Genomic DNA, 22,438 nt, shown 5'->3' with positions numbered 1-22,438 from the left:
TTCCAGAGAACTAATACATTCTATCTAAAAATTTTCCCCCAGACCTCTCCCTATTCTTTCAACATTTCCCAAGAAGGAAAAAAATCATCTTGCAAGTTTTGTTTGTCTCCTTTTAACATTGATGGATTATCTTACCTCACAAAATTAGATAGACCTCAGGAAAAACCTCTACAATTTTCAAACCCACAATAATTAAGTTCTATAATTACTAAAAAAAGAAGTACAATAGAAAACCAATGCTGAGACCTCTTATAAATCAAACACAAAGGTAGAAGACAAAATTGGCTGTGCACTATCATTAACTAAAGCTATCACAGTTCTTTTGTAATCTTAAGCAGCTATTCCATGATCTTTTCACTTGCAGACTTTTGATAAAAGAAAATATTTGATCTCCCTTTAGCCCAAAATCTTCCTTTTATAAGCCCATTTAATATTCTAGAAGGGTTTTCTTTCCTTTGAAGAAGCACAGAGTTTGACATTCTAAAGGTATTCGTATTTTAAAACCTACAAAAAGACTTTTGGAGAGTACCCAGTGAAGTACTGACTTGCCCCCATGGCTCAAAGGTTCAATTATTATAGACATTTCACTCAGAATAGCATTTCTACCTTTTAACCTTCATCTAAATAATGTTCATTTATCTTTCACTGTGATAGAGTTCAAGCCCTTGCAATACACTGTGAAAGTTGTAGGAGATAGAAAATTGTACTTCTTTTTCTTTGTTCTTGGGTTTTAAACCTTTGTCTATACCTCTGAAATAAAATGAAGCTTCATGTTTTCTTCAGATACAAGTTTTTCTAGAAGAAACCAGTAAGGAAATATTGCAAATCTCTCAGAGAATGAGCATGTATCAGGCAAGCATATTTCTTTTATTGTGTTGCTCTTCTGAAACACAAGAAATAGATACCTACTTCTGGAAATCTGATTCTTACAAAAGCATCTCTAAACTGTGAAAAAATTATCTCAACAATGAGGAATGAAACTCCCTTTTCAAAAATATTTACATGGTTGGCAAAGAGAAGGCTGAAGCACATCTTAACAGGCAGCTTGTGTTTGTTGTAGGTGGAGAAGGCTAAAGAAAAGTGATTCAACATGACAAGACTTAGCTTTTAAAAACTGACTTCATTTGGCAACTAATGAAAAGAATTGCATTTAGTTAATTCATGACATTTTTCCTATATGAGAAATTGTAAAATCCAAAGTAAAAAGAGTATAAAGATAACCAAAATGTATTTTGAAACTATGGATGAAAATAAATCCCTACCATGTTAGTGGGGCTTTTTTGTTGATAACCAACAGAAACTGACCCTGCTGAACATAAGCTGAAAGAGAACTTACAGGAAAAATATGGCACACTCAAGTAATAAAGCAACCTGAAAGACGGCTGACTATCTCCAGCAAGCTGGGTAGCAAGAAGGAACAGGCAATTTTTTAAAATATATTTTTATTTACTTATTTTATTGAGAAGCAGAGAGATGAAAGAGTGTGGAAGAGAGAAAAAGAAAGAGAAACAGTTTCCTTCATCGATTCACTCCACAACAGGCACTAGGTAAGGGTGAAGTTAGGAGCTGGGAATTCAGTCCAGATCTCCCACATAGAAGGCAGGGACCCAACTACTTGAGGCATCACCAGCTGCCTTCCAGGGAATATATGAGCAGAAAGCTGGAATTGGGAACCAGTGGAAGAAATCAATGCGATCACTGAGGAGAGAAAGAAGAGGGAAGCTGGTGGGGTTGAAATTAAGAGAAAAATACTGATCTCCATTTCCAGCTGGAGAATCTCCACAAAGATCTGTTCCCCACTGCTTCCTTTCTATAATTCCCAGAAGGGTTACAAGGTGTTTCTTTGTGAACATACATAAAAGTTTATTGTACAGTCATTGATCCCATTAAAATTGGTTAGCTTGCAAAAAAATTTTCATGTTAAAAACCTAGTGACATTTTAAAAATGTTTACTACATCAGCAATTAACCTAAGTAATTTTAAGCTTTTGACACACTAAAAAAAAAAGTTAGCTTTACGTTCTTCTATATTTACAAGTTAGCATGAATATATTAAGTTGTTCCTTAGAAAATTTTTTTATCTAAGGAAACTTATATTTGTATACTCTAAGAATGCAGACATTCCTCATAAAAATTCATTCTCTATCCTGCCTGTTTGTTAGCTAATCATTTGAAAATAATACCCACATGTAATGTTAATATTTTAAACTTTGAAGTTAAACAACATGAATCAGAAAAATAAATTTGAAGAATTTTACAGCTCAGCTTGCGAGATTGATTCAGGGACTACTATTAAAGCTGTAAGATAAAGATTTGGCCATTAGCCACTGAAACATTTAGTACTTCTGAGCATAAAAAATTATGGAAATGTAGTATTGATCTTACATTTTCAAAAATATAGTAAGTGAACAAATCAATTGAACAGGCAGTTAACACCAATTTTCTGCCAAATTCTGAGGCCACAAAGATGAATGGGACATAGACATTCCCTTCAAATCACTCAAATTGAGACATCTGGCCATAAATAATGAAAATGTTATGTGGAGAGGCAATAAAAGAATTATGTGTAAGATGTGAAATAATCTAGAGGGGAGAAAACTGCAGAGGAGATGGGAGCTTGATCTGAACTTTGAAGGATGAGAAGGCAATCAGATTGGGGAAAACTTGATAACTGAGAACACAAATAATAAAGACCTTGAAATACTAAGAAACATGGAGACACACGGGAAAGGCAATAAATTTGTTATGGCAAAACATAACTTTGACATGACTACAGAACTAGTAGCTAGAGCCAGGGGTCACAGCCTAAAAGCTGATCATGCTGTAAGGAATTTGAGATCTTATGGATCAGCATTTTCTAAACTATTTGTCCTACGAACAAAGAGCTCCTCGTCAAATAAGCTTAAGAAATGCCATCCACTAAAAACCTGTGTCGTGACATCAAGGTGACTGAATGACCTCTATTTTACCAACTCCCCACTAAAATCTCATAACAGTTTGAGAAACAAATTCCCTCTCCAAAGGAGAACATTGATTATTATAAACAATTACAGTACCTAGTCTGTTTTGCCCAAGATTGGTTAAGGAACCCTAACCTCAGCCAGTTAGCACTTTGAATTCTGCTAGTGACAGTTAGTGGTTTAAACAACTATAGCAGGCCAAGAGAAGTAGCACTGTCTGAGTGGAGGAAAGCACTCTCCCCTTTTGTGCCAGAGGGCTTCAGTTGGAATAAATGCAGCTTTCATGCTACAGGCAATGGGTGATGATCCTATCACTCCAAGAAGAATCACACTTACAATGAGGTCAACAGAGTGGAGGGCAGAGCAAAACATGGAAAGAACCAGAATCCTTGGTGACATCATTGAATTACTGGATCAACCAGTGCTGAAGAGAAGAATGAGACCTGGTTCATGAAGCCGAGGGGCACATTACCTCACAGGGAAGAAGGCACATACACAAAATTTCAGTGTACTTCAAAGAAACAAAGAAGAGATTGGTTCAGGCAGGCAATGCACAGAAAGCATTATGTGCTCTTGGCCTGAGTCTTCACTGATATGCAGGAGTCCACCGTCTACAAATGATTTTGTTTTTATGTATTGGTTTACTTGACATTTTATATTACAGCAAAAACTTCATAAAATTAGGAAAAATAAAATTATGTTTTAAATGAAGGTACTGACAAGTAGTTAGATGTAAATTAAAATTAATTAAATATAGTTTATAATTTAGTCTCATTAAGCATAGTAAGATTTAATGGGACTTTTTAAAAATTTAATAATCTGGGGGCTGGTGCTGTGACGTAGCAGTAAAGGTACCACCTGCAATGTTGGCATCCCATGTGGGCACCAGTTCATGTCCCTGCTGCTCCACTTCTGATCCAGCTCCCTGCTAATGTGCTTGAGAAAGCAGATGAAAATTGCCCAAGTGCTTGGGCCACTGCACCCACATGGGAGATCCAGAAGATGCTCCTGGCTCCTGGCTCCAAACTGGCCCAGCTCTGACCGTTGTAGCCATTTGGGGAGTGAACCAATGAATGGAAGACCTCTTTCTCTCTCTGTCTCTCTGCTTCTCTTCTTCTCTATAACTCTGCTTTTCAAATACATAAATAAATCTTTAAAAAATGTAATAGTCTGATAAGATCTACAACCCCTAGAATAAAATAAAAGATTTAATTATGCACACTTATTTTTCTTCATTTCAAACATACTGCCATTGTAACATCTTAAATTACTTTAATTCCTTGTTTCTCAGTTTTGCATTTATATTCCATTTTACGCATATCATTCTGTTCAATGGGATTTCACTTTATATCAGCATGCAGTTAATGCCATTTATCAAATACAGTAACCAATCCATGATACAATTTAAATGGTCTAAAAATGGCTTTGTTTGTTGGCAATATGGAAGGTCATGGTTAGGAAATTCTGAAAAAGTGCCCAAAATTTTAAGTTCTAATCAATATGAAAAGCCTTGTAATTACTGTTCAGCAAACCATATTTTTAATAGGTATTTTCCCATCAATAAAACTCCACCTGTTCCAAAAATGCCATTTGAATTGGATTTTGCTTTGCTTAAAAGAGAGTTGTCAGGGTAGGTGTTATGGTGAAGCTAGTTTGGCTATCCACATCCCATATCAGAGTGCCTGTTCAAGTCCTGGTCCACCACTGCCAATCCAGCTTCTTCCTAATGCACCTGGGAAAGTAGTGGATATATCTCACATTCTTGGATCCCCACCACTCAGGCGGGAGACCAGTGTAGACTTCCTGGATCCTGACTTCAGTCTGGTTCGGCTTTGGTTTTTGAAGGTATTTGAGAATACAATACCTAGCAGATGAAAGATTTTTTACTGGCTCTAGCTTTCTCATCTCTCTCCATATCTTTCCCCTCTCCTCATCACTCTGCCTTTCAAGTAGATTTAAAAAAAAAAAAAAAGTAACACCAAAAAAATTAAAGAGGGACATAAAAATTATAATTGGTGATACCATTTATTGCCTGAAAACATCAATCCTAACAAGCTTTGTTTCTCTATCTAATAATTTGTTGGGCATGCTCTTGTCCAAAAAAATCCTGGCAGTTTCTCATCACTAATAAAACAAGGTGTTAAATTATCCTTAAGTCTTCTCAAGAAAGCTTGAGAAAGATATAGTTTGAAAAAGAAATTTTACATCAAATTGGTTTTATTTCCAGAAATAAAATTTGATTATTTTAAAAAGTTTTAAATACTCTTCAAACTTAATTGGATCTCTTTAAACCAAAGTTGATGAAAATGGGAACGTTCTCACTTCTTTTATCTTAGCAAAATGGAGATAAATATAAAACGTTGTGTGCTTTCTTTATTTAAAATGAAGATCTCTCTAGAGTCAAGGCTTCAGGCATTAAGTTCTCCATCTAAAAACAATATTATGACTGTCTTTAAACTGGACTCTTCATTTTGACAGTCTCGCAGCTGTGCAAGTTTGCAGCTTCTTGGGCTAAACTCAGGAGGCTTTCTGTCCATGCCAGCTGTCTTTCAATTTCACACCAACTCTCCTGGTACTCTGTCAGTTTAAAGCTTTTGCAAAGTTTGCAGGGCCTGAATTCATTAGATAAGGGAAGTGGGTCGTCTAAATCTTAGCCAAGCTCAACTGCCATAGACATTCTGTATTGTAAATTTCCTTTGAGACTGAATTAGAAAATAGACCCCATGGGCTTTTTGTCAATGTTGGTATTCGATGACACCCTTGTAACAACAGCTGCAGAAGTTGTATGTGCCTCAATAAAAATTCCTCTTTTAGATTCCCTTTTCACATTTTCCATATAAAATTCGATGCCAACAGCTACAATAATAAGAGCACAAAGATCATATAAAGGTCAGTTTGCTAAGCACATGATAGACAGTAAGTTCATCACAAAGGTACTTGTTCAAAATAATGGTGGTTACTGAAAGGAGAAAAATTCATCTCATTTTTAAAGAATTCTGTAGCATTCTAAAACAGAGAGAAAACAGATTTTTAGGGATAGTTAAGTAAATTGTAACCCAAAGTGTTAAACAGCAAAAGGATATAATGATTCCCCTAAATGTAAGCACCTGCCCTATCACAAGGCAACACATTATCAATGTTTTGGCATAATGTGAATCTTAGATCTATAGACGCTTAGACACTGCCATGTCTTCTTATTAGAAATATTTGAATGCATGTTTCTATTTTAAACTGAAAGGGGATGAAACAAATAGTACATTGAATAGGAAGAAGTATTGGTAACATCCTGTAATACTGCAAATGAGTGGGTGCTTTATCATAAAAACATTAAAGTCTCTATAAAGTTTGCCTTCTAGATGTCATTTCCAAGACAGTGGGGAAAGAAAAAAAAAATATCAAGTCAGGAGAGCTTACAGAGAAATAGAAATTGCTTTCAATATAATTTTAGATTATGGTAACCAAAGTTTATTCCCAAATGCTTTTCTATAACTAAACTGCAAGCTGAAGCATGGTCTGCAGATTAGAAAAATCCACTTTACATCTGACTGACTACTTATTATATGATCTTGGGCATGAAATTCATACTTTCTGAGCCTCGTGTTCAAAGTCTCAGCCCAACCCTGTGAATAAAATTCCAAGCTTTCAACCAGGAATTAGTATGTCTGCGTCAACAGGTACACACATTAGCCTGAGCAGAACCATGTAAGGATCCACACTGGTAGGAGCCAATGGCAAAACGTGCAACATAGAAGGGATGATGTTTTCCCACCATCTCAGGAGAGCTGAAGAGTCCTTAAAATCCACCTAATTTGTAAGCCTGGTCAACAAGTTTCATGACACTGTTTCTTTCCCATTTTTATGTCGTAAGTTTTAGTATGATGATGCTTCTATAGACTTTACGTGAGTGACCCAATTTCATCTCAGCTATGAAATCAAGTAAGGGAAGACTTGTTACAGAGCTAGAGTTTTAGGAGAAGCACAAACTCCCAGCACCATGAGATCAGGACAATGGCAGCAGTAGACAACCAAGAGAAACTGCAAGAGAAGGTAAGTCTATGAACTGTGATCAGTCCACCAGGAGGCGCTTCTTTCAGTAAGAATGGTGGAATACCCAAGTTTTATTTTCACTGGGTGATTCCTATTTCTTTACAGTTCACATTATGGAAATTCTATCATAAATGCTTCCTTTTTAGTGTTTATTTGTTTTACTTTAAAGGCAAGGCAACAGCAAGAGAAAGAGATCTTCCACCTACTGGTTCACTCCCAACAGTCAGGGCTGGCCAAGTCAAATCCAGGAGCCCAGAATTCCTTCCAGGTTTCCCATGTGTGTGGCAGGGTCCACGCACTTGATCCATCTTTGACAGCCTCCCAGGATGCATTAATAGGAAGCTGGATTGGTATAAGAGGAGCCAGGACTCTCAGAAGCACTTAGCTATAGAACACAGGTGTCCCACTGTGCTACAATGCCTGCTCCCCATAAATGTTTCTTAAGCATGTTTGTTTTACATGGTTCTTCATGAGGCTCAGATAGAAATATGCCATACATCTATTATTAGATTTTTCTCATTTTTGGTATATAGTGGAATGTAGGAAAAATAAAATTAGTAGAGATAAAGCCTTTTATGTAATATAGTTTATATTTGTTTCTCCTAAATAAAACAGCAAGTAATTAAGACCAAGATTATAACAATCATCTGAAATTTAATGTTAAAAACGTAAGCATTGCTGGTAACCACATTAATAATATTAAAAACAAAGAAAGAATAAATACTTATTTTCACAAGTGAACAAAATCTGAATACAACATTATTTTAAATACAACATTATTTTAAAACTATATTATGGGCAAGATTTTTTGGAGGTTGTCTATAATTGGATCATTCCAAACTGTCATGTTGCTAGAAATAAATAATTTATCAAATACATTCCATGTTCCAGAGATAACAGTAAATTATGTATGTACATAAACTCTTTAATTCTTACAAAAATACTACATGGTTGTTATTAGTTTAGCCTAGTTTTAGAGAGTTTAAGTAACTTGTCTGTATTCACAGTGTTGGTAAGCAATGGAGTAAGGATTCTAGGGTGATCTGTCTTTAAAATTCATGCCCCTACACACTATGTTACAGGACCCCTTTAGGGTAAAAGTAACTACATATTCCAATCCTAAAATTTTCTCTGATACTCACAGGCTTATGTAACTTAAAATCTTCCTATTATGAAGGTATCATATTACTTCTAATGACATCTAAGCCTTGACTTCTTCCTCTCCTTGCTCATTCTCAAAATAGATTCCAGGTTGTACTAAAATACAAAAGCAAGGATAAGTTTGAGCTTTTTATATGCTTTTTTAAAATTTTTTTATTTGAGGTAGAGTTACAGACAATAAGAGAGAGAGACAGAGAGAAAGGTCTTCCTTCCGTTGGTTCACTCCCCAAATGGCCACCACAGCCAGCACTGCGCCAATCCGAAGCCAGGAGCCAGGTGCCTTCTCCTGGCCTCCCATGCAGGTGCAGGTGCCCAAGCACTTGGGCCATCCCCCACAGCCCCCCCGGGCCACAGCAGAGAGCTGGACTGGAAGAGGAGCAACCAGCACTAGAACCCGGCGCCCATATGGGATACCGGCACCGCAGGCGGAGGATTAACCAAGTGAGCCACAGCGCCGACCCCTAGCTTTTCATATGTTTTTTAAATATTTATTTTATTTACTTGGAAGACAGAGTGACTTAGACAGAAAAACATTTTCCCTCTCCTGGTCGTTCACCAAATGGTTGCAATGGTCGAGACTGGGCCAGACTGGATCTAGGACCAGGAGTCAGGAGCCATGAACTACATTGTGGTCTCCCATATGGGTGGCAAGGGCCCAAGTGATTAGGCTGTCTTCAGCTGCTTTCTCAAGCACATTAGCAGGGAGCTGGATTGAAAGTGGAACAGCCAGGGCTCGATTGGCAGCTCTGATATGGGATGTCAGCATCACAAGGCAATGCCTTAACATACTGTGCCACAACACCAGGCACAAGTTTGGGTTTTTTAAATGCACTTAACATAATTAACACTACCAGGAAAAGAGTTTGGACAGATTAGGTACAGCAAAAATTTTTCTGCAATCAGCTTTTTAAAAACTGAACTTGAGGGGTGGCACAGAGATAAAACATCACTTGGGACACCCACATCCCTTCTGAGAGTGCCTGCTTAAAGTTCCACCTTCTCTTTCTGATCCAGTTCCTGCTGTGCACATTCTGGGAGGCAGCAGGTAATGGCTCAAGTAGTTGGGTCCCTGCCACTCATTAAGGAGATCCAGATTGAATTCCAGGCTCCTGGCTACAGCCTGGCCCAGCGCCTGACTGCTGCAGGCATTTGAAGAATGAATGGAAGATTCTCTGTCTCTGTCTCTCTCTCTCTCTCTCTCTCTCTCTCTCTCTCTTTCTCTTCCACACCCCCCATTTCCTTCTGTCTCCACCTTTCAACTAAAATGAAAATAAATGAATTTTTTTATTTAAAACTAAAATTGTAAATTAAAAAAAAAACTAAAATTAGGGGAGAAAAGAGACTACAAAACACCCAACCCAGGTGATTAATGTTATGTCCATCTCAGAAAGCAGTGGCAAAACCAAGACTCATTTTCAAAACAAGAATGACATAGATTGTAAGAGTCTGGAACATTTGGTTCTATTTTTCGAGTTACTAAACTTTTGTTCAAACACTATACAAGTAAAAATAAGCAAAAGAAGTATAAATACATGCAAACAATAAAGCAGCTGAAAAAGTCAAGTTCAAATTGGGTTTAACCCTGGAATGAGACTGTTACCTTCCTCTTCATTATATAGTGCATAAACACGTGAGCCAATAATTTTCTTTAGGTTGGTGTACTGCACAGGATGATTTCCACAACAGGTCAGTCTTCTGATACCTGGCCCAGACCAGTTCTTACAAAATAAGTAAACAAGCAGACAGGATAGGTCCCCTGCACAGATCAAAGAATTCCTCTGTCTCTGTAAATGTTCTTCTGGGAAACTAAGTAAAGGAGTGGCATTTATGTGGGAACAGTATTTCTGTCCTCTCTCAGTGACAGAAGACTTTAGACCTCATATCAATATTTCTCCTTTAACTTTAGGTTACTTATGTCCATCCTTATGGGATTTTTTTTTAATTAGAGAAATTTGACAATCAAAAATCACTGTTTTCTGATACAAAAAGAGGAGTAAGAGAGGAAAAGTGTGCAGTCACACTTACAGACATTCTAACTCCAAACTGAAGGTTAGAATTTTATTCTCTTATTTTCTTTTCACCAGTACAGGGGCAAAATGAAATATCCCCTCCACTCTCTAAGGGTTCACTGGAACAAACTGACAAAGACACATTAAGCAGGAGAAAAGACATACAAATTGATTAATGTGCAAAAGGGGGAAATCATGGCCCAGGGACATGACAGGCGTGTGATTACCCACTAGACCAACGTGATTGAGAAACGCATATGCCCTTTTCTCTACATGGGGAACAGAAAGAATGGGGGCTGTCAATAAGAACATTTAGTGGAACTCAGTGGGCTGGGAACCTACCATGGCCTGGGACAAAGTCAGCTGGGCCCACAGGAAAAGAACAGGGATTGTAAATGATTCCCTGTGAGACCCAAATAGAGGACAACAGTGTGGGACGAAAGTCTGTCCAAGTACGTTGGCACACTTTGGTCTCTGCCTGCAATAGGAGTTTTGTCTTCTCTAGCTAAGGTATTGTCCTGGAGAAAACTGAAGGCAACCGGGTGCCTCTTTTGGTGCATCTGGCCAGGTGGATAAGGAAGCTGCAGAAAGCCTCTCCCTGTGCAAGGTCTGGGAGAAACAAAGGAAGGTGCAAGAGGCCTGGATTCTGTCTAAGGAACTAAGCCTCTCAGTGTGTCAAGGCACCAGGCTTTCGCGTTTCGTTGTCTGAAACCCAGCTCCAGTCATTTTCTCCCCTCAGGTAATCACGAAAATAAACATATCACTCAGTCCCTGCTTAATGTGGATCTTTATGTAGGAAAAAGGGTAAAATAGGATTTTGAAGTCCCCTCACTGGCTTTGAAGAGGAAGACAGGATCTCCCTGGGAGACTTAGCAAGCAACTGTACTGTTTTATAGCTGGGGAGACACTGATATCATCTGCCTACTTTTATCCCTATAGGAACCATAAGGTTAAGCAACCTCCAAGATTTAATTGAAAGTATGTTATTATGTACCACTGAGGAATTTCTTTTTCCATATCACAGTGATAAATCTTTTAGATTGTAGAGTGTTTAGCAAGGTTTTGATTCAGTGTTGCATCACAATCTCATGAGTTATTTTGAAAGATTTTGTCCAGGGGTGGGCTTTGTGGTGCAGGGAGTTAAGTCACAGCTTGGGATACCTACAATCCCAGATGACAATACCTGGGATCAGTCCTGCCTCTACTCCCAATCCAGCTTCCTGCTAATGTGCACTGTGGGATGCAACGCATGATTGCTTAAATACTTGGATTCCCGCCACCCACATAGGGGACCTGGATGGAGTTCCTGGATCCTGGCTTTGGCTTGGCCCCGCCCTACCTGATGCAGGTATTTTTTTGTACTTTTTTTTTAACTTTTATTTAATAAATATAAATTTCTAAAGTACAGTTTATGGATTACAATGGCTTTTCCCCCCATAACTTCCCTCCCACCCGCAACCCTCCCATCTCCCACTCTCTTTCCCATTCCATTCGTGATGCAGGTATTTGAGAAGTGAATCAGAAGATGGAGGGTCTCCCTCTTCTTTCTCTCTCTCTCTCTCTCTCTCTCTCTCTCATGCACGCTTGTCACTCTGCCTTTCAACTAAATAAAAAATAAATAAATTAGCTTTAATAAATAGATTTATTCCCAGAAAAAAAGCTCTGATGATAAATGACAGGACATAACCTACCACTGAATTATTATCCCAAATGAAACACATTTAAATATAACTATTCAACACATTTACTATAACAAGCATTGCACTGCAAGAACATAACAGATATCACCTAAACAGCATTTGGGAGACTAAGTAAAATTGCTAAAAAGCATTGAACACTGGAGAACATATGCTCACACAGCCCTCAATAGAATGATGTTCAATTTTGAACAAATGTAGCATCATACAATATTCATTTACTTGCACGAGTTGAGGACAACAAAGATTATCAAAAAGACTGACAGCTGTGGTGTGGATATAGTTTGAATGTTCATGGGTTGGGAGGTTGGTCCTCAGTGAAGTAAAGTTAAGAGGTAGCAGGAACTTCAAGACTTGGAACCTACCGGGAGATCTGTAGGCCTCTGGGAGACATGCTCTCAGAAGGGGTATTATGTGACTCCTATCTCTCTCTCTCTCTCTCTCTGGATTCCAATCTGGCCATGTGATCTCTCTCACACATGCTCCTATTTCATGATGTCATCCACCATAAGGTCTTCACCAGAGCAAAGCCAATACCAGCAACATTCCCTTAAACTCAAAACTGTGAGCTAAATAAACTTTAATTACCCAACCTCCAGTATGTTGTAACAGCAATGGAAAACTAATACTCTAAATAAAGCCTTTATATTTAATCATAAGGTTAATAAAATGATTTCCCATGTTAAATTGACTTTTGTAAACTATTACTTAGTTCAAGAAAGAAGACTTTTTTAGACATCAATTTGATTTAACTTAAATGTTGAGTCATTCTTACAGCTTTCTCTGTCAAAAACAAAGCATCCTTTTTTTATATTTTATTTAAGGTCAACAAATTTCATGTATTTTGTATGTATAGATTTAGGAACATAGTGATACTTCCCACCTTACCTTCCCTCCTGCCCAAGCTCCCACCCTCCTCCTTCCTTTCTTATTCCCTCTCTTAATTTTTACAATGATCTACTTTCAGTTTGCTTTATACTCATAAGATTAACCCTACACTAAGAAAAGAGTTCAACAAATAGTAAAGAGAGAAAAACACCATTCCTCAACAGTAAAGGAAGAATCTCAAAATGTCAGTTTCACCTCTATACATTACATTTTTGGTACTCTATTAGTTACCACAGATAAGGGAAAACACATGGTATTTATCATTTGGGGATTCACTTATTTCACTAAGTATAATGGTTTCCAATTACATCTATTTGTTTTCAAAAGGATTTTATTCTTTTTTTACAGCTGAGTAGTATTCATAATCTATATATAGTATAATTTCTTTATCCAGTCATTGGTTGATAGACATCTGAGTTGATTCTATCTCTTGGCTATTGTGAATTGAGCTGCAATAAACATGGAGGTGCAGATAATTCTTTCATATGCTGATTTCATTTCACTTGGGTAAATTCCCATGAGTAGGATTGCTGGGTCATATGGTAGATGTATTTTCAGCTTTCTGAGGTATCTCTATACTGTCTTCCACATTGGCTATACTAGTTTACATTCCCATCAACAGTGGATTAGGGCAACTTTTTCCCACATCCTTGTCAGTATTTGTTGCTTGTTGATTTTGTATGAAAGCCATTCTGAAGTGAGGTGAAACCTCATTGTGGTTTTGATTTGCATTTCCCTGACAGCAAGTGATCCTGTGCATTTTTTCATGTGTCCGTTGGCCAGTTGAATATCCTCTTTTGAAAATGCTTTTGTCCATTTCTTAACTCAGTTTTTGTTTTGCTGTCATTGAGTTTCTTGCACCTTCATAGATTCTGGATATTAATCCTTTATTGGCTTCATAGCTGGCAAATATTTTCCCCCATTCTGTTGGTTGCCTCTTCATTTTACTGAGTGCAGAAGCTTCTCAACTTGATGTAATCCCATTTGTCTATTTTGGCTTTGATTGCCTGTGCTTCTGGGGAGTCTTTTCCACGAAGTCTTTGCCTATGCCAATATCTTGCAGAGTTTTCCCAATATTCTCCTCTAGTAGTTTGATGGTATCAGGTCATAGATTTATATCCTTGATCAATTTTGAGTTGATTCTTGTATAGGGTGTAAGGTAGGGATCTTGTTTCATATTTCTGCATGCAGATATCCAATTTTCCCAGCACCATTTTTTGAAAAGACTGACTTCTCCATGGATTGATTTTAGCTCCTTTGTCAAAGATTGGTTGTAGGTACATGGATTGATTGCTGGAGTTTCTAGTCTAAAAACAAATCACACTTAATCAACTTATTTAATCCTTAATCTTATCACTCATTAGGTGTTATTAATCCCTAATATTTTCATGACTTTCCTCAGGAAAATGTTCCCAGGTCTGGATTAGGGGTACAGCGTTGATTTCCAACAATTTTTTTAAATTTTTTGTATTTGACGGGTAGAGTTATAGACAGTGAGAGAGAGAGAGACAGAGAGAAAGTCTTCCTTCCGTTGGTTCACCCCCCAAATGGCTGCCACAGCCAGAGCTGCACCGATCCGAATCCAGGAGCCAGGGGCCTCTCCTGGTCTCCCATGGGGTACACGGTCCAAGCACTTGGGCCATCCTCCACTGCACTCCTGGGCCACAGCAGAGAGCTGGACTGGAAGAGGAGCAACCAGAACTAGAACCCAGCACGCACCCATATGGGATGCCAGCCCTGCAGGCGGAAGATTAACCAAGTGAGCCACAGCCCTGGCCCCAAGTCTCCAACAACTTTTAACTCAGTGTACAAAACATTCTAAAGTCGGTAGATTTCAACTTCGAAAAAACATTTTAAAGATTTATTTATGTATGTATTTATTTATTTATTTGAGAGCTGGAGTGACAGAGACAGAGGGTGAGTTAGAAAGAGATCTTTCATCCATGAGTTCACTTCCCCAATGTGTTTAAGAGCCAGGAATGAGCCAGACCAAAGCCAGAAGCCAGGAGTCTCAACCCAGTCTCACACATGGGTGACAAAGACCCAGTATTTGGTCCATCTTCTGCTGCTTTCCCAGGTGCATTAGCTGGGAACTAGATCAGAAACAGCATGGCTGGGACTTGAACTGACACTGAGATATAGGGTACTGATGTTGCCAATGGAGGCTTAACCCACTGTGCCACAATGTCAGCCTCAATTTGGAAATATTTGTGATGTCCCCAAGACTAACAACCAGAAATTTTTAAAAATCAACTTATAAAAACTTTCCTCTTATCACCCTGTGCCATGATTATAATCAGAAACCCTAAATGTTATCCATAGTGGCACTCTTCCTGCTTCTGTATATTTTCCAAATACTGCATATCTATGTAGCCTTCTAAAGCACAAGACTCAAATGGGAAATATTATGTCCACTGGAATTCATGAGTGTAGCACCTTCACCTTCAGCTCCTTCAGCCTTTCAGTCTTAGAGAGATATGTTACACTCAGCAGGGGTGAGTATTGCCAAACACGCAATAGCAGAATATTAGAGTTGAGACACCAAGGAAATTACTTAATCAACACCTGAATTTATATTTGAGCAAATCAAGACCTAGAGAGAAGTTGGTGATGAACCCTTATGATTTTATAAAATAACTTCAAAACCAGGTTTTGTTTAGAAGGCATTATTTACCATCCCTCCCCCCTTATTGTTAATTAATAGGCATAAATTTGTTTTGAATGAGCCTATTGTTTCTTTAATGCACAATGCAGAATAGTGGTCAGTTGCTGACTTTTGCCTGCCTGGTTACCCTCAGGTCCTCCCCAGATAAGCACAGCACTGAATGTTACCTCATCCAGAGCTGAAACTCCTCTTGGCTTAGGAAGCCGGTCTCTGACCCTCGGTTGGTTAACTGGAGCATGAATTAGCCCTGCCCACAGTCATCGATTCTCGGATGAGCTCAGGACACAATTAGCACTAATCACAGGACTGAGAAGTCCTAGTTACAGAGTTAAACAGAAAAAGAAAATTCAGTCAGTCACAGAGAGAAAGCCTACCCACAAAGTTAGCCAGCACAGTTGAAGGCAGAAAAAAGAGATGCAAAGAAACAGATCCAACGACATTGCTAGGCCTGATTCAGTATGTCTGTTCTCTGATTATTCATGTACTTGAGTCAGGACACTGAGCTGGGTTATCTGTTATATGCCACCAAAGTATACCAGCTAAGAAATGATGGCAAAAGAAAAGCAAACACAGAGATATGATATAGATGGCTATTTGAATACACAAGAATAGAACTCTTCACATTCATTTGCCTTCAGTAAAGAGGACCGACCACCACTCTGAATCTGGAAGCAGTACAAAGACATGGTTAACGAGTTTCTTGGCTCTAGTTTAAAGCAAGGGGTCTACTGTCTGAGTTTTAATCATCTGCACTTTTTCTTCTATTCCAATTTCCAGCAGAAATAAGTGTTCATAAATTGTTCTGGAAAGACAAAAAAAAAACCTTATGAATAAAATTTCTATTTTTACTGGCTTATTAAAAAGTTTTTAATATAAAAAGACACTGTAATAAAAAACTGCAGCTGCAAAAATTAAGATCAATTTGAAGATTTGATTTTATTCTTCAGGCAAAAAAAATTGATAACTGTGACAACTGCATACATAACTACTCACAGTTCCTGTGACCCCCAAATGTGACTACAGAAAAGATGCTGTTGTGCATCCCAGCTTTCAGCTGTGGGAAATAACAGTGCCAGCCAGAGGAGCTCAATTTTCCCTTCTCTCTGTGTGGGGTCACTCACCTAGTAGAGCCAGCTGTAATAACAACCAGTAAGACAAAATGGAAAAGCTACACTGAGATAAGCATTTTCCAATTTCAACCTTATTTAAAGGGGTAGGGGGGAATAGTAAAAATCCTATTTTAGCAACACATTATCCCATCCTGATGAGCTCTGGAAGGTTGAATGTGCCCTCAGTTCTCTCTGGGGGGCTACAATCCATGAGTCATTTGGCTAACTACTCTGCTTTTCCTCAACAACTTAAACATTTATTTGTAATTTGACTGGAGGTAGAGTCCCAATTGCTGTGGTTATACATGGTTCTGTCTGCATAGAAACAAAAGTTGTGCTTATAAACAATAGTGTAGAAAATCAAATCAATCCGCAAAGTTAGGAGAAAACGTGTACTCTCACTTAATGGTGAGTAAATTCACATGCATTTGTTTTTAATGTAAATTAGACAGAAAATGCTTCAGTTCTTTACTTACATTTGTAAAAGGAACAAAAATGAATTGAGTGTCTCTAATTCAAAAGTGGATTGACATAGTAAAGATGTACATTCTCCCCAAATTAATCTATTGCTTTAATGTGATTCCTAACAAAATCCCGACAAGGTGTTTTGTTTGTTTGTTTGTTTGTTTTATTTGACAGAGAGAGTTAGACAGTGAGAGAGAGGTTTTCCTTACACCCCCCCCCCAAATGGCCGCCACAGCCAGTGCTGCGCCGATCTGAAGCCAGGAGACAGGTGCTTCCTCCTGGTCTCCCATGCAGGTGCAGGGGCCCAAGCACTTGGGCCATCCTCCACTGCCCTCCACAGCAGAGAGCTGGACTGGAAGAGGAGCAACCGGGACTAGAACATGACGACCATATGGGATGCTGGCACCGCAGGTGGAGGATTAACCAAGTGAGCCATGGCGCCGGCCCCCCAACAAGGTGTTTTTTAGATATAGGCAAGCTTATTCTAAAATTTATACTCAAACAAGCAGGAATTATAATGACTAAAACAATTCTGCAAAAGAATAAAGTGGAAGGAATCACAATACCCAATGTGAAGGCATACCATAGTTAACAGCAATCAAGACAATGAGATGTTAGTGGAGGAATAGAGACAGATCAGCAGAACAGGACAGAAAACCCAGAAGTAGATTCATGCCAGTATGTTTGACTGACTTTTGTCAAAGGTGCAAAAGCAATTCAGTAGAGGAAGAGAGCTCTTTAAACAAAGAGTGCCAGAGCAATTAGACATCCATAGGCAAAAAGAAAACCTCACCCCTATGCTCAAACCTTACACAAAAATCAGCTCCAGACGATCACAGACTTAAATGTTAAATATAAAGCTAAGGGGCTGGCTCTGTGACTTACCAGGTAAAACCACCACCTGCAGTGTCAGAATCCCAAATGGGTGCCAGTTGGAATCTTGGCTGTTCTACTTATGATCCAGCTCCCTGATAACATGCCTGGGAAAATAGCAGAGGGTGGCCCAAGCACTTGGGCCCTTGCACCCACGTGGGAGACCCAGGTGAAGCTCCTGGCTCCTGGCTTCAGCCTGGCCTAGCTCTGACTACAATGGCTATTTGGGGAGTGAACTAGTGGGTGGAAGATATCTTTCTCTCTCTCTTTCTTTCTCCTCCTTTGCCTCTCCTTCTCTGTAATTCTTTCAAACAGATAAATAAATCTTAAAAAATAATTAGATAGAATTGTCCCAACTTGAGCAAGGAAGTTGGACCTTTCAAAAAGCTGTAAAGCTATAAAGCTCTTAGGAAAAAGCAAGAAAAAAATCATCAGGATCACAGGCTAAAAAAGGAGTTCTTAGACTGGCCAGTGAAAGCACAGTCTATAAAAGAAAAAAAAAACACACACACACACACAATAAATTGGACCCCACATTCTGTGAAAAATATGAAAAGACAAGCCACACACTGGGAGAAAATACTTGAAACTATATCTCTGACAAAAGATTTGTAATACAGAATACATAAAGAATTCTTAAAACTCAGGAGTAGTAGATTCTACTATCAGAATCCTGGCTTGGGGGGTCTCTGCAGACCTATTCCCAAAGAAACACTGTTACTATGGAAAGCAGGCCACACAGCAGACTCATAGAATGATAAATGCCCTAAACAGCACTCTGGCCTTAGAATCAGCCTTTAAGGCACTCAGATCTGGCTAAAAAGCCCATGAGAGCATTTCAGGCATGGAAAGCCAAAGCACTGTGGCAAAAAGTCACCTAAATGAAAGATCTCTGTGAGTGAGATCCCAGTGGAAAGAACAAGCCATCAACGAAGGAGGTATCTTTCTCTGAAGGGAGGAGAGAACTTCCACTTTGACTATGGCCTTATCTAAGTAAGGTCGGAGCTTGTGGACTCAAGAGGCTTCCATTGGCCAGTGCTGCGGCTCACTAGGCTAATCCACTGCCTGCAGTGCCGGCACACCAGGTTCTAGTCCCGGTTGGGGCACCGGATTCTGTCCTGGTTGCTCCTCTTCCAGTCCAGCTCTCTGCTGTGGCCCGGGAGTGCAGTGGAGGATGGCCCAAGTGCTTGGGCCCTGCACCCACATGGGAGACGGGAGACCAGGAGGAAGCACCTGGCTCCTGGCTTTGGATCGGCACCAGCCATAGCAGCCATTCGGGGGGTGAACCAACGGAAGGAAGACCTTTCTCTCTCTCTCTCTCACTGTCTAACTCTGCCTGTAAAAAAAAAAAAAAAAAAAAAAAAAAAAAAAAAAAAAAAGGTGGTATGGTCACTCTGCAAAAGAATATGGCAGTTTCTTACAACACTAATCACATGCCTTCCATATGACCCAAAAATTGCATTCTCATCTACTTATCACAGAGAAATTAAAATTTATGTTCCTACAAAAACTGCTACATGAATGTTCAGAGCAACTTCATTCACAATAAGACAAAAAACCGGAGACAAACTTTCCATTATGAGCAGTTTAAAAACTGGTCTATCGTACAATAAATATTACTCAGCAATTGAGTAACTTTTGAGAAAGTTATGCTAAGTGAAGAATAGTCCAACCCGAATATTTGCAAACTATATGATTCCATTTGTGTGATATTCTTGATAGGGCAAACTGATGGAGAATGCAGGTTGTTGTGGCCATGCAAGGACAGCATAAGGGATCCTGGTGACAGAATTTTTCTGTGCTTGATTATCATGGTGGTCATATGAAACCCCTCATGTGAAAAACTGCATAGGACAAAATACACGCATGAAATCTGAGTCAGGTTGACAGATTGTATCCATGCCAATCTCTGGTTTGTGCTGTCATGTTATTTTAATAGAGTAATGCAGGAATTTCTACGGGGACCACTGGGTGAAAAGTAAATGGGATTTCTCTGCATTATCGCTGACAACTAGACGTGTCTTCAGAATTACTTTAAAATTAAAAGGTGTTTTACTTATTTGAGAGGCAGAGAGATGATCAGACAGACAAACAGAGATCTCTTGTCTGTTGGTTCACTTCCCAAATGCCTGCCATAGCCCAGATGGGGCCAGGCTGAAGCCAGAGTGGCAAGGACCTAAACACATGAGCCATCCGCTGCTTCCCAGAGCACAGGACTTGAACCCAGGCACTCGGATACGGGAGGCTAACATCCCAAGCAGCATCTTTAGTGCTAGGCCAAACACTCACCCCCAGAACATTGTTTAGTGAAGGTAGATTAATGGAACACAAAGTTGAATGATCAAATGATTTTTAGACAAGCCTCGCTGAGCTAGTCACATCTTTACTATTATTCACAGAAGTCGGAGAATTTCCTTTATTTCACCTCATTTTGCCCTTTAAGAAATGGAAGCCGCTAACAATGGTATTTCCTCCAGTTATGTTCCTGCGGTGGCTAACAGGACAGACAGGATTCATCACAGGTTCTGCCACAGAAGTGATTCAGACTGTGTAAAGCACGTGGTTCCTGGTGTTATAAAATCAAATTCCAGATGTGTCTCCTGCAGGAGCCATGAAACAGGATACGGGACATCACCTCTCAGGGCTGTAAAATGCGGTAGTAATAATATCTGACAGAATTTTGTAAAAATTAAATGTGATAAAATATGTAAGCAACGGGTCTTATAAAAGGATTGAACAATTATTGCTCTTCAAGTGAAATAAAGCCACGATGACACTTCAGGGCTTACCTGCCAACTCCTGGATTTTATAGCTAAGAAATCTGAGGTCAAGGAAAGTGACAGAGTAGACAGAGAGGAGACCACCAATAAGGAGCAAATGCTCTGGAATGCCAATCTCATTTGTCTCAATTGAAAGATTTTAAGCATTTGAAGGAATCACCCCTTATCCTGCTTCTTTTTAATCTCTTCTCTGCACTCAGGAAATACTACACACAGGCCTGCGCCGTTAATCCTCCGCCTCTCGGCGCCGGCACACCAGGTTCTAGTCCCGGTCAGGGAGCCGGATTCTATCCCGGCTGCCCCTCTTCCAGTCCAGCTCTCTGCTGTGGCCAGGGAGTGCAGTGGAGGATGACCCAAGTGCTTGGGCCCTGCAGCCGCATTGGAGACCAGGAGAAGCACCTGGCTCCTGATCAATTCAGTGCGCCGGCCACGGCGGCCATTGGAGGGTGAACCAATGGCAAAGGAAGACCTTTCTCTCTGTCTCTCTCTCTCTCACTGTCCACTCTGCCTGTCAAAAAAAAAAAAAAAAAAGAAAAGAAAAAAGAAAAAAAAAAGAAATACTACACACAATACAGTATTTTCATGAATGAGGACTGATTCAATTACCAGAGAAAACTACATAGGCAATTTTTTTTTTTTTTTTTTTTTTTTTTTTGGCCAGGCAGAGTTAGTGAGAGAGAGAGAGACAGAGAGACAGAGAGAAAGGTCTTCCTTCCATTGGTTCACTCCCCCAATGGCCGCCACGGCCGGCGCTGCACGGATCCAGGACAGAATCTGGCACCCCAACCAGGAATAGAACCTGGGGTGCCGGCGCTGCAGGCGGACAACCAGCCAAGTGAGCCACTGTGCCGGCCTACATAGGCAAATTCTAACAACATATTTTTTCGTCATACATTTTTCGTATCACATCCTTAGTCCCAGCTATAAAATCACCAAAGCTTTCTTCCCACCAACTTAACAAAAGGAGAGCAATGTTCAGAAGGTGGAGACATTTGCTTCCTTATTTTCTTATGTGGTGGTTTCTTTGTGCACCTCTGTTTTTTTTTTTTTAATTTTTAAAAGATTTATTTATTTATTTGAAAGACAGGTTACACAGGAAGAGTCAGAGAGAAAGAGTAAGAAGTCTTCCATCCCCTGGTTCACTCCCCAAATGGCCACAACAGCCAGAGTCCTGGAGCTTCTTCCAGGTCTCCCGCTGGGTACAGGGCCCAAGGACCTGGGCTATCTTCTACTGCTTTCCCAGAGCTGGATCGGAAATGGAGCAGCCAGGACTTGAATCAGAGCCCATATGGGATGCTGGCACTGCAGGCATTGGCTCTAACCACTACGTCACAGCGCCAGTCCCAACACCTCTGTTTTTAATTAATTAAAATTATATTCTGTGTATGAGCTTTGGCACAGTAGTTAAGATGCCACTTGGGATGGCCACATCCCATATGTGAGTGCCTGGGTTTGAGTCTCAGCTCTGCTTCTGCGTGCAGCTTCCTGTTCACTCTGAAAGCCAGCGGTGATGGCTCAAGCACTTGGATCCCTGCCACCCAGGTGGGAGACCTGGATTGAGTTCCAGGCTCCTGGCTTTGTCTTGATCCAATCTCAGTTGTTGTGGGCACATTGGGAGTGAACCAACAGATGGAAGATCTTTCCCTCTAATCTACCCTTTCAGATAAAACAAAAACTAATAAACTAAAAAATGTTAATCCAAAATGTGTCAATTTCTTCATGGTCTTTACTTCAGAAAATAAACTTTCTGATGTTTTCCCTTTATGGAAGCTGACCAGATGTTAA

The sequence above is a fragment of the Oryctolagus cuniculus genome, chromosome 3, assembly GCF_964237555.1.
Source record: "Oryctolagus cuniculus chromosome 3, mOryCun1.1, whole genome shotgun sequence".
NCBI lineage: Eukaryota > Metazoa > Chordata > Mammalia > Lagomorpha > Leporidae > Oryctolagus > Oryctolagus cuniculus.
The sequence above is the reverse complement of the archived record's forward strand: the minus strand, read 5'-3'. Positions refer to the sequence as shown.